Genomic DNA, 9,039 nt, shown 5'->3' on the forward strand with positions numbered 1-9,039 from the left:
ATTTTTTTAAATTATTTTAAATCACTGATTTCATGAGCTTGACTAAAGACAACTCAAGTGTTTCATCGTGCATTTCAATCGTACATCAATTTTGGATAAATTTAAAATAAATACATTTTGGTCAATAACTGGAAGAAGATTGCCAGTGTGGGGTACCCACTAAACAGAGTAATGCTGAATAAATAAAAAAATAAATAAATAAACTAATAAATAAAACAATAAATAAACATACATGAATAAATAAGATAATAAATAAATTAATATAACATTAAAAAAAATTTTTTGTTTATTTAATTTTAGTTTATTTAATTATTATTTAATTTATTTAATTTATTTGTTCATTTATTTATTTACTAATTTATTGGTTTATTATTTTACTTATTTTATTTTTAATATATATTTTTTTTTATTTATTAGTGTAATTGTTTATTTATTAGCTTATTTATTTATTTATTTATTTATTTATTTATTTATTTTTTATTTTTATTTTATTTAATACTTTACTTCTGGAACCACTGCCTTCTTCGTTACCCGCAATGTTCAGTCTTCAGGGCGCACACCACCAATTCACTCCGCGCGCGATGTAATGTGGATGAGTTCCGGTAAAATCGAAATCTTTTTTGAGGTATTTTTGAGCCTTTCTGTGGAGTTGTACGGAAAAAGAGAAGCATGTTATAGCTTAAATAAAACATTGAGACCTATACATGAACTTGGATCGCCCCAAAAGGCGCAAAACACAATTTTTGAATATAGTAGGCCGGCCCGCGGATTGAAAAATGACCAGATTTTCAGGGTAGAGAAGGGGTCGAAAATGGTCATGGTGCTGTTTAAACGCCCATATCTCGAAATTTAATCAGAAGACTACTACCCGTAGGCCTACATCGAAACATATGTTAAATTTTCATCGATTTGCAATCGATTGGTAGTATTTTTATAGTCGATTTGTTGCCGAAAAATCAATCGCGCAAAGAAAAGGCGTGTTTTCACGTGTGTTTCAATGGGACGCTGCATTGGTGTGTGCGCCCTTCACTAATGGATGACACGCTGTCTGTAACTCTTTAGATAGAGGCAGCTCTGAATAAGTCGTCATCTCGTCATCTCGAAATTATCTCATCATCTCGAAATTATGTTGTCACTTATGTCATAATTTATCTCGTCATCTCGAAATTATGTCGTAATCTCGAAATTATCTCATCATCTCAAAATTATGTTGTCATTTATCTCGTCATTTATCTCATCATCTCGAAATTATGTTGCCAGTTTATTATCCGAGTTAAAAATCGACTATGGTCTTTCACTTCGTTCTCTAAAACACACTGTCAATCATACTTGTTTATCAATCAAATCTAACCACAAGATTAATAAGCATGGTGGTACAATACGCGCTAGATGCGTATACGTTCATCCACCAACTTTCGCGCCCTGAGCACGAAAGCGCCGCATTCCCTAGGTAGTTGTGTACCATGTAGGCCCTATAGTTATAGGCCTAGGCCTACGTGTCGGGAGGACAATAACGAGATCTGGGCGACCAATCGCAAGCCAGATCCATTTAAAGATGCATTACATCATGGCCAATTTTAGTAGGCCCGCAGTTCCTCATCCATATAGAAGTTCATAGACAGCAGCCGTGTTAATCCAAAGTCAGTAGTCCACCCCACCCCAGCAAACATTATACAATCGGCCCGATACTGGCTCTATAAAAGCTGCTGTAATGGACCAAGAATGGCAGCCTGTATTGGTCCGGTACGGTCGTGCACACTTCTTTATAATAATAATAACATGTGGCCCTTCAAAATGAAGATGATAATGATCAAATATTGTATTTTGATAGTAAAAAATGTCAGGGTTTCAAAACCACGCCCACAGGGCCGGTACTCGGGGCCACAAGCCCGGCCAACAAGTTTCTGCCGCAACTGGGCCAGTATGTAGGCCTACATGCCGGCTCGATGCCATATTCAGGTAGTCTTCAATTGGCCCAATAATGGACCAAGTACGGCACAGCTTATCCTGATAAGAAAACGGCGGCCAAACATTAACCAGTATCGGATTTGTACTGGCGTTATTCCGTCAGCCGTGTCCGGTATTGCCAGAAGTAGACCGGTTTAAGCCATCATTACTGGGCCAATATTACAATGTTTGCTGGGACTTGGGAAGCTAACAAACAGAGGGCGTACGGTGGCTGAAAAGATCAGTTGTGAAAATCTATCAATTGTGCACACATTAATTAAATCAGAGTTTTACGCTTAATGTAATAGCCAGAGTATATGCACTTATTATAGCTACAATTGGCAAGTGGACTACGGAGAAATCTACCCCAAGCGGTGAAAGTCAAATTTTCGCGCGCTTCACCCGCATTTCAGCAATCGGCTTCAAAAATGGGGCGCCATTACACATGACCCGGGCGCCACTACTCCTATAGCTCAGTACGCCACTGCTAGGCCTAGGCCAATTTTGTTCTATAATTTTCATTTCTTTGTGTTACTTTAATCCGGGACTTTAATTTAATTATTATGAAGGTTAAAAGAATGAAACATGTCTTTTCCAAAAATTAGAATGCATAAATTGAAATTAGAGTCTTCAGACTTTATTGTCACAACATGTGAAAAGATCCTAAAATTGCACGGCTGTCGACATGTCCAAATTTAACTTTTGTTGCCATTTAGAATTAGATGAATGATATTTAGAATTGAGCTGTTTCCTTTGGCAGAAGTTGATAATATATTTTTTTATCCTATTAAAAAAAATATTTTTCTGGAAATTATTATCTCACCTCAGTATTAAATATACGGTGTACCATCTCCGCCAATTTCCTTTTTAATTACCCCTTTTTTTAAATTTCACTTTTTTTTAATTCCCCTTTTTTTTGAATTTCCTTTTTTTTGAATTTCCTTTTTTTGAATTTCCTTTTTTGAATTTCCCTTTTTTTTGAATTTCCCCTTTTTTTTTTGAATTTCCCTTTTTTTTTTTTTTGAATTTCCTTTTTTTTTTTGAATTTCCTTCTTTTTGAATTTCCTTTTTTTTTTGAATTTCCCCTTTTTTTTTTGAATTTCCCTTTTTTTTTTTTTAATTTCACCTTTTTTTTGAATTTCACCTCTTTTTTTTTGAATTTCACCTTTTTTTTAAATTTCCCCAAGTAAAATAAAGTTTGGCAGAGGCGGGGTTCGAACTCACGGCGCAGGGCTTTGGATACTCTGTGGGCGCAGCGCCTTAGGCCAGTCGGCAACTTGTCATATTGTTATACTTTTGAAAATTATTTGAACATATGGTCGCAACTTCAACATAGGCCTACCACGTGACAAGCAAAGGCAGAAAATGCGGGAGAAAATGTACCATATTTTGGAATTTTATTTGTTAAAAACATTAATGTGTATTAATAATAAATAAATTAATGAAATTAATAAACATGATAAATGGGCAATTATTATACATGCATTATCGATTTGAACTCGCTAGGCCGTATGGCCGCACCGGCTGCACGTGCTATGATACTCCTATATACCGGGCCGGGATACCGGGTATATACATGTGGTTCACATTATAGAACCTGCCATTTTTCGTGCATACACGGTCTGGATTTTCGCAATTTATAGGATAATTACACGTAGGTCCCCCAAAGTTTCTTCCAGTTATTGAAGTGCTTATATAATGACATGATGTTGCATTCAATAATATAAGCCTACGTATACTTTACTTTACCTTTACTGTCACTATTATAATTATATAAACTTTTTCATAACCATTTTATACTAGTATTTTGATGTAATAAATATCAGTATAATTTCGAGTTCAACTGAATGCTTTCATCATGATTAATAACATGTTTTATTTATCAAAAATCGACTATGGCATAGTCTAGGACCTACGTAAAAAGGGGTAAAATTTTCATAAAATTTTTACCATCAATAGAGTGTTAATTTTGACTAAATTCAGAAAATATTTTGGCGTATAGGCCTATAAACAGGGCTGTGACTTTTTGGAATTGCTTGGCGTGAGACAGATGCGTACCGGGATTTGCCGACTCCAACGTTCATTTTGAACAATGATTATTTGAGCCACGGCGCTTGAGAATTTGAAAAGCAGGGTGGGGGGTGGGGGTTGGTAGAAACAACAAATTATTCATGACGATGCGTGAGATTTTACTCATTTTCCAGCTTTTTGCGTGAGATTTACTACTAGGCGTGAGATTATACTATCTTGGCGTGAGACCGTGAGAAAGTGACCCAATGCGTGAGACTCACGGCCAATGCGTGAGAGTTGACAGCCCTGATATAAAATTGAAATAAAATTCTCTGCCTTGATTTATTTGTTTGTTTATGTATTTATTTAACAATTACCGGTAATTGATTATTTGCTTATTTATGTGTTTATTTATCAATCAATGAATTCTTTTATTTATTAATTTATTGATCAATTAATGATTTATTTTATTTATATTTATTTCTTTATTTAATCGTTTTCATTTAATAAATTAATTGATAACAACCGTATTCATTCCAATAAGCGCCCATGCCCCAATATAAAGCGCCCACCCAGGGAAGCTTAGGGATTAAGTTTAAAATGTAGCTCCTGGATGACCTTTGACCTCGGATGACCTCGATTTTAAGTTTTACGTGTTCCCCTCATATCAAGGATTCCCAAGTTTGAGCCCGATCGGACAAAGTTTGAAATTTGACCCCTCCATAATGACCTTTGACCTCGCTTGACCTCAATTTTATTTCGGGAATATATTCCCTCGTATCAAGGATTCCACCCACCAAATTTGAGCCCGATCGGACAAAGTTTGAAATTTGACCCCTCCGTAATGACCTTTGACCTTGGTTGACCTCGATTTTATTTCGCGCATTATATTCCCCTTGTATCAAGGATGCCACCCACCAAATTTGGGCCCGATCGGACAAAGTTTAATTTTTTGATGAATATGCATTTTTTTTGCGAAATAATTTCCCCTTTTTTTTAATTTCCCTTTTTTTTAATTTCCCCGATATTTTTTTTTGATGTGCGTATAATGTTGCAGCTAGTGGATTCAGTTTAGTATACCGCGGGGAGCATTAGCTTTAGTCAAGGCTTCGTCCGTACTTTATCTTTGAACACAGCTATCCAATTGAACATGGATAGCGCTCGCAAAGCTTTCTATTTTTTATATCTTGGCCCCGGGATCTTGGCCTATAGTGAAGACAAAAATTAAATCCAAACCTAAATATTTAGACCCTTCCACTGTATAAGTAGCTAATATATAATTATTCGGCATATAGCTAAAGCCACGATTTCTCCGTGTTCATGGTGTTACAAAATTTAAAATCCGTGTTATTCCGTGATTTTCCGTGTCCACTATAAAGCACTAGGCCTATGGGCAGCCTTGCATCGTAGGCCTAAAATTAATGCTATTGTTTAATGGTTGATTACTGCTAAATAATCACTTTTCTTTGTTTTATTTTGCAAATCAACACAAAAGTTAGACATTTTATACAGTTTTTCACTATTTGGTGGCATTTTCAAATTTCCCTGAGCAAACCCCGACATAAGATGAGTTTTTAACATCTTTTTCAACATAGTTACATTTTTAGCAGTTCTAAAATATATAGGCAGTTCATTCCATAGACGTGGAGCTGTAATTTCAAATGACTCACGTGCTGTTATTTTGTTTCTTGAAGAAGTTGCATGTTTCCAGATCGAAGAGTACGAGTGGGGAACATAATTTGAAAGAAGTTCAGATAAATCATGAGCAATATCATTATTACATTTATATACAATCAACATAAGTTATAACAACAATTCATTGGACGACAGGAAGCCAATGCAGTTCCTTACCAGTGTGTTATTAGTTTGTGAGAAAAATGCAAAAATAGTCACATAATAGTCATAAAATAGCTCTATTAAATAGTACGAAAACGTTCTAATATGCCGTCCCTTTACATGGCAATTGTAATGGCAATTTTAAAACATTTGTCATGTGCAAAGCAGGGGGGCGAAGATTTTTTGGCAGGCCCAGAAGGGAAGCAAGCAATTTTTTGGCACGCCTTGGGAAAATTACACCCCCCTCACGGACCGGGATAAAACCACTGCGAGTTATATACTAGTATTCTTATGGTTTTCCCGTGACTTGACATAAGTCTACGGCCCTAGCACACAGGCTATACAGGGACGTGCCACTATTTAGTGGCGCTTCCCTGAGCTATATCAGTGGTGTAATACACCACTGATATAGCCCAGGAAGCTTCACACGTAAAGACTACAGTGCGTAAAGACCAGCATACGCAGTAGGAAGCGAGCAAATTCTCGGACAACTACCAGTATGTGCCCCGGCCAAGATTCTGCTTTGTGAGAAAAAAAGGGGAATTAAAAAAAAGTGGAAATTAAAAAAAGGGAAATTAAAAAAAAAGGAAATTAAAAAAAAAGTGGAAATTAAAAAAAGGAAATTAAAAAAAAGTGGAAATTAAAAAAAAAGTGGAAATTAAAAAAAAAGGGGGAAATTAAAAAAAAAGGAAATAAAAAAAAAAGGGAAATTAAAAAAAGAGGAAATTAAAAAAGGTGAAATAAAAAAAAAAAGGGGAATTAAAAAAAGGAAATTAAAAAAAGGGAAATTAAAAAAAAAAGGGAATTAAAAAGGAAATTGGCGGAGATGGTACACCGTATAAATAGGCATAAATAGCTCTAAATTACCGAGTTTAAAAATTTTCGTGATAAAAACGAGTGGTGGTGATACATTAATTTTGCAAATTGTATTTTTGCAAAGCAAATCATACGGTACAGCGAGTTACGCAGGTGACATCCCGCTATCCCTAAGGTCCGCTATCTCTAAGGTTCGCTATCTCTAAGGTTCGCTATCACTAACGTGTAAAGTCTATGGAGATCAGAATCCCGCTATCTCTAATAGAGAAAAGGGTTCGCTATACCTAAAAAAGGTCCGCTACTTCTAAGGTTCGATATCACTAATTTAGAATAAGGTTCGCTAGTTCTAAGGTTCGATATCACTAATTTAAAATAAGGTTCGCTATCACTAATTTAAAATAAGGTTCGCTATCACTAATTTTGAATAAGGTCCGCTATCACTAATTTATTGAAGGTTCGCTATCTCTAAGGTTCGTTATCACTAATTCCAATAAAGGTCCGCTATACCTAAGGTTCGCTATCACTAATTTTGTTTCAGGCTCGCTATCCCTAATTAATTAGGGTTCGCTATCTCTAAGGTTCATTATCACTAATTTCGATTAAGGTTCGCTATACCTAAGGTTCGTTATCACTAATCTTAAATAAGGTCCACTATCTCTAATTTTAAATAAGGTCCGCTATCTCTAATTTCAAATAAGGTCCGCTATCTCTCATTTGAAATTAGAGATAGCGAACCTTATTTAAAATTAGAGATAGCGAACCTTATTTAAAATTAGAGACAGCGAACCTTATTTGAAATTAGTGATAGCGAACCTTAGAGATAGCGAACCTTAGAGATAGCGAAGCTTACTCTCTAAATTTCTAAGATTTAAAAATAAGTCTAAGAGACTTGTTAAAATGACAAAACTTTTGAAAGACTTAAAATTCAAATCTTTGTTAGAGTACAATTTAAATCCATTAGATTTGAATTTTAAGTCTTTTCATAGTTTTGTCATTTTAATAAGTCCCTGGAATTTAGAGAGATATAGATTATTATTTAAAATTAGAGATAGCGAACCTTAGGGATACCGGGATTGTTAAAATTAGAGATAGCGGACCTTATTTTAAATTAGTGATAGCGAACCTTAGAGATAGCGAACCTTCAATAAATTAGTGATAGCGGACCTTATTTAAAATTAGAGATAGCGAACCTTATTTAAAATTAGTGATATCGAACCTTAGGTATAGCGGACCTTTTTCGTAATTAGCGAACCTTAGAGATAGCGAACCTTAGAGATAGCGAACCGTAGCGAACCGTAACCACGCTGCACTGCATAGCCCTATAGGGTAAATTGGGGGTAAACGAGAAATGCCGCATAGTGTGAGGCTGAGCTTCGAACAAAGTGCAAAATGTGACCACTTAACTTCAACGGCCTTTATTTCAATGTTCATTTTCTCGGTAAAATGACGATTTAGGTACACGATAACTCAATAAATAGGCCTACAGCATCTAGGCCTATAGGTAAGCAATTATGCTGATCATAAAAAGCATGATGAGAAACGGTTTTCTCATTTTTTTATATTTTGGTCTATTTCCGATTTTAGGCATCATTGTGTGCAAATAGGCGTTTGTGTCGACTTTGTGAATTTTAAAAAGTTAATTTTGATGCCTATATGGTCAATATCTAAAAAAATAAGGCCAATATCAAAAAACTAAAAAAACCGTTTTTGGAATGGTGCCTCAAGACTAAGAAAAAAACAAAACAAACATTTTTGGAACAAAAATTGCCAAAAATTCACTTTTTTGTGATTTTCTTTACACCAAATCTGTATTTATATTGAAATTCATTGATGTCTTGCCTATATAAATATATATAGGCCTACTTTTATGTCTTGCGTGAATAATTGCAAAGCCATGGCACTTTTACTACATGCATGTCTGAGGCCCTATTGATTTCTAAATATTTTAATATTGTGCTGAGAATTGTCATACAATATTGGCAATAGGCCCTATGTTATCTACAATCGGGTCTACAATAACATAGGCCCCCGGCATAGGCCTAACTTGTTTGTGTGTTCATTTAGGCGCTTTCTTTCTTTCCTTCCTTCCTTCCTTCCTTTCTTTCTTTCTTTCTTTCTTTCTTTCTTTCTTTCTTTCTTTCTTTCTTTCTTTCTTTCTTTCTTTCTTTCTTTCTTTTTTCTTTCTTTCTTTCTTTCTTTCTTTCTTTCTTTCTTTCTTTCTTTCTTTCTTTCTTTCTTTCTTTCTTTTCTTTCTTTCTTTCTTTCTTTCTTTCTTTCTTTCTTTCTTTCTTTCTTTCTTTCTTTCTTTCTTTCTTTCTTTCTTTCTTTCTTTCTTTCTTTCTTTCTTTCTTTCTTTCTTGAAGCAGCCGACAAAAAGGTTTGGGTTGAAAGGTTACCTATACAAAAATAGCAAATATGAAACCCGTCACA

The 9,039-nt window shown here is 34.9% G+C and overlaps 1 long non-coding RNA gene across 1 annotated transcript in view; it reads left to right on the forward strand.

Moving 5' to 3' along the window:
- LOC140140060 (uncharacterized) overlaps nucleotides 1-9,039 on the forward strand; it is a 197,827-nt gene that overhangs the window by 160,800 nt on the left and 27,988 nt on the right. The gene's annotated exons all lie outside the window — the stretch shown is intronic.

This window comes from Amphiura filiformis, chromosome 18 (genome assembly GCF_039555335.1).
Source record: "Amphiura filiformis chromosome 18, Afil_fr2py, whole genome shotgun sequence".
In the NCBI taxonomy this organism is placed as follows: Eukaryota; Metazoa; Echinodermata; class Ophiuroidea; order Amphilepidida; family Amphiuridae; genus Amphiura; species Amphiura filiformis.